The following is a 4642-nucleotide window of genomic DNA, read 5'->3' as shown; positions in this document are numbered from 1 at the left end:
CAGATTTCATTATGCTATGTTATCTCTTTCTCTGAAACACCTGCACAAACACATTTATTTCAAACAAAGGCTTGTTTTATACGTCAGCAATTTGAGCAAGGAGCGCCAAACAAAATTAAAATACAGGATCTTACACAGGTCAACATCTGTCTGTTTTTTTCTTCCCTATTCTCTCTCTGCTCTTTCTTCATTCTTTGGCTTGCTGAATCTTTGCCGTTTAAATGCTAATGTGTGCAGCTCTTCATGTTCTGGTGGTACCTTCAGGATCGTAGCCTCTGCTGTTTGTTTATCCAGTAGCAGCAATACTCAAACAGATTTTAATACCGTATATTTGTATGTGGTGTCAGGGTGTGGCCCAAATAATAATCCTTTATATTTTAAATACAGATTTCTTTTCAAATGTTTTGGGGGGTGGGGGAATTACCAGAATTCTTCTAATTTGATACACAGTATCTTCACTGCTTAGCCTAAAATTGCCCAATGGGATCCTCATGAGATTCAGCACGTATCAGTCTAATCTGGATCCAAATCATATTCTGGGTCTGGTGATCTGTTGTAGTAACATATATTTCCCTCAGAGAACCATCAGACTAGCAATGATATCAGTCCGGTTGACAAGCTGTCATGGGACTGTTGCTTTTGGAGGCGTAACTCGTAAAAAACAATAGGAACAATAGGAGAACCACTGAACCAGACACAATATTTGACATTCGGCAGCCAGTTCCTCTTACCTCCACCACTGCTTCCTTTGCTCTCTAACTCACTTCCACTTCACCCATCCCCACTCTAGCAGTCCCTTGTGTGGTCCAGTAATTGCACTTATTATTGCTACTGTTACAAGGAAAGGATCTTAGAGATTATTTAGTGAGGTCTCTTCTCATCTACTCTGCTCTCCTCAGGGACTTAGAGTTGCTGCTGCTCCTGCCTGACTCGAGCAGCAGCAGAGACTGGCATCGTCAGACTCAACGTAGCACAGGCATATTGATGAACACAAAAATACAGCCTTTTTAAGTGGCAAACGCACACACACACACACACACACACACACACACACAATCGCACATGTGTTGGCACACACACACACACGCTTACACACAGACTCGCTCAGGTCATCTTTTCTTGGTTCAAACATATGTGACCTTTGTTGAAACAGAACGCCTGCGCTTTACATCAAATTTGTTTTGGCAGGATAAAATTAGGATGATTACTGGTTTTGTGGCAGCAGAGGAGAAACTGGTGAATTTGCGTTTGTGTGTGTGTGTGTGTACATAGGCTTGCCAAGGTCTCGGCAAGCTTTGCATTGAAAAGGAACTCAAGCAGCACTCGAGAATGAGAACAAGAGCGACAACGAGCAATTGAAAGGAGAAAATAAATGTATTGAAAGTGGAACATGGAATTGTTTGAAAGTTTTATGCCACGTGTGTCATTTCGCAGACGTGTCTTTTGTCTGACCAGTAAGGACACACACCTGTCTGGATGGAAGAGATTTATGGAACGTCATACAAAGAGAGGAAGGGGACTTGCACATGCTCCAATGTGGAATTGAGTCGACTATAAGGCCACGCTAGTTAGAAATCTTTATCTCTAATATTGAATGCACAATAAACCGGAACACATGTCCCCCAATTTTTCAAAATATCTCGATAAAATCCGCAATCCGGAGCCGATCTGTAGCTTTGAACATTAAATCCAGAAAAAATATATATAAATGTGTCATGAATAAGCCCTTCAAATAATCTTAATTTTTCTATTGTATAAAAAAAAATGCGTGCTGATAAAAAAAAAAAGTATGCAAATGTGTGTTATCCTCCACAGGAAAATGTTGCCCTTGTATTTCAGTCCTTGAATTGCAGGTATTGCTCTGATTTGAACTGAAATGCAACAAGTGGAAAATATGGAGCGATACAGTAAACAATAATGAAAAGAGGAAATGAGCAGCTGAAGCAAGAGGAAGTGGCTGTATCTCTAGCCACGGAGATTAAGAGAGGAAATTGTATAAGGTATGGAAATAGAAAGATTGGGACGGAAGACGGAAAGCAGGGATGCTACCATGTGATACAAACCAAGGCTGCGCTATCTCCTGACACACCTGGGAAAGAGGCATAAATAATGCAAAGTTGACTATATGTTGAACTTCAAATATGTAGCGGCTCAAGTGGTAAGTGAAGTAGGTGTGTGTGTGTGTGTGTTTCCCCAGAGCAGCAGCTTGATATTTTTATTAAAAAGTTGACAGGCAAACATTATAAATAATGCATTGTTTGCTTGTTTGGTTGGAAGGTAGTTGGAATCATGATGATGGTTGTTATGATGGGCTAGTTTTCTATCTATCTATCCATTTTTTTTCAATTCCAGGTGAATCGCTTGAATCATTCCATTTACAATTATTCTACAAATAATTAACACTACTTTTGTAAAATATGTATGCATGATATCCCTGTTACCCTTCATGGTGCAGTATTGTGTCATCCTCAAGCTCGGGTCCTATGGGAGTTCAGCAACGGGATTCGAACTGTAAAGATGTGTAGTATAAGTAGTAGTTAAACCCCAAAAGTTAATAACAATTTCAGTGAACCTTTTTTGTACAGGCAAATCTTCTTCCAAGGTATTGCTCTGTAAGGTTTCCTCCTGTGTAATGTGATTCAACATGCAGATTCAACATCAAACATGATGAAAGGTGCAATAAATGTGTATTATGTGCACAGAAATCCATAATGAATAATTGCTGCACTTTGACCAAAAAGAGATAGAGAAGAGAGTGAGAGAGAGAAATCCATACATTACAAAGAGGCGGCAAGAAGCAGACAGAATTAAAAAAAAAAGAAATCGACATGGAGAAACGGGAGCAAAATGAGGGGGAAACAGAGTTTCTACTTTGTTGTTCTACAAGGAATAAGCAGGCTGCAGTGCAATTAATCACAGACAATAGGGATTTAGACGTGTTATCTATTAATTCAGCAAACATGCCTACAGAAACTTCACAGCGGAATGGAATATATATGGAAACAAAAAGGTGCTGAAGGATAGATAGACAGTGGCTGGGGCGGTTCACTTTTTTATGCAGGCATGGCTAATTGAATGCAGAATCAACACTTCTCTGCATTGCCGACACGCTACACATGCTAAGTACCTCTAGTACAGAAACAAAGAGAGAGAGAGAGAGAGAGAGAGAGAATTGAAGGTTAAAAGGATGGGGCTTGTAGAAGGAGAGGCAAACTAAAATATTCATGCTTTATTATACACCCATTTCAATCATAAGAGACAAGCAAATGATGTGCAATTATTACAACAGGGGCTATTTAGTCTGTCAGAAAATCTCCGGCACTTTCTTTCTCACATTCTTTACTGATATTGTGATTGAAGACCATCTCCTCTGAGCAGCAGCAAGATAAAGCCCCTATGTAGTCAGACAATGGTTTTTGGTGGTGATGGCGGCTGATGACACATCTGAGACTGAGGATGCTGATGACGCTGCCAAAGCAATGACTGGGAGATAACAGCAATGTAAATGAACTGGAGGCACAGACAGAATCAGGTTTAATACAGCAGAAAGATAAGCCAACACTGAAGGTGTGTCGCCATACAAGAACAGATGGCATCTCAGTTAAAGGCTCCAGACAAAGGAGGCAGGAAATTAAGACAGATCGTGCATATGAATGGAATAAGAAATAAATGATGGCAAAAGTGCTTATCTTCATTATTTCAAGGTTTATTTTCAAACCCTGCTGGTTCAGACAGATGGAAATGTGTCCCTCTGACTGACATCAGTTCTCCCATCTCTTATCTCTCTCCCCCGTCACCTCTCACCCAGTTCGGCCTTCTCCATTATGGCACTGCATGTGTGGTCTCTCTGCGTCTTTTCCCCTGAGCATCTCCTGTGCGTTTTCTTAGACCTTCATTTTTTGTTAAATGGTATCAGGGGAGGTTTCTGATCAGCACTGGAACACAGTGCTGATCCTATCCTGGATACATTGTTGCAGCTTCTCTGCTCCTTGTCATCTTCTTTCTGTTCCAATACTAAATTCTACTTGCAATAAAATGCCAGGAAGTCAGTCATGCAAACAAATAAGTGTACTTCAGGAGACTCCTTCCATTATCCCAACATCAAAACAACTTTTCTTTCTCACTATTTAATTCTTCCTACAAAGAGCGTCATCTTAAGATAAAACATGCACAATCCATTTAGGTCATTGCGTTGTATTCATTGCACTATGAGTTTTATCCTAAAACAATCACTGAATACTTGCCCACAGACTCATAGAATATTCAGCAGTTTCTGATGTTGAAAAATAATTTGCGATTGAAAGGAAAGCAAAGGAAAGTGAAATTCAGAAAATCTTCTTCCCTTGAAAACCGGTGTTTTCAGATAAGAGGATCGTAGGAGTGGGCAAAGGCAGTAAAAGCTGTGGGGTAATCATGGCAGGCACCACATTCAACCCTCTGTTGTGTCGCTCTAATGAAACTTAAACAAAACAGGGAGAAACAGCTGAGAATACACGCATTTGAAGAGCAGTGTGAGTGAGGCAGCTGGAGAGCTGCATGAGAGAAGTTAAGAAGGCTACCCTTTTAAAGAAGGGAGCTGACTCTGTGCTGGGATGCTATAGCTGGACCGGACTTTATCTGACTGTGCACCACAAGCACTGCA

This window comes from Brachionichthys hirsutus, chromosome 16 (assembly GCF_040956055.1).
Source record: "Brachionichthys hirsutus isolate HB-005 chromosome 16, CSIRO-AGI_Bhir_v1, whole genome shotgun sequence".
Lineage (NCBI taxonomy): Eukaryota > Metazoa > Chordata > Actinopteri > Lophiiformes > Brachionichthyidae > Brachionichthys > Brachionichthys hirsutus.
This window is presented reverse-complemented; position numbering follows the sequence as displayed.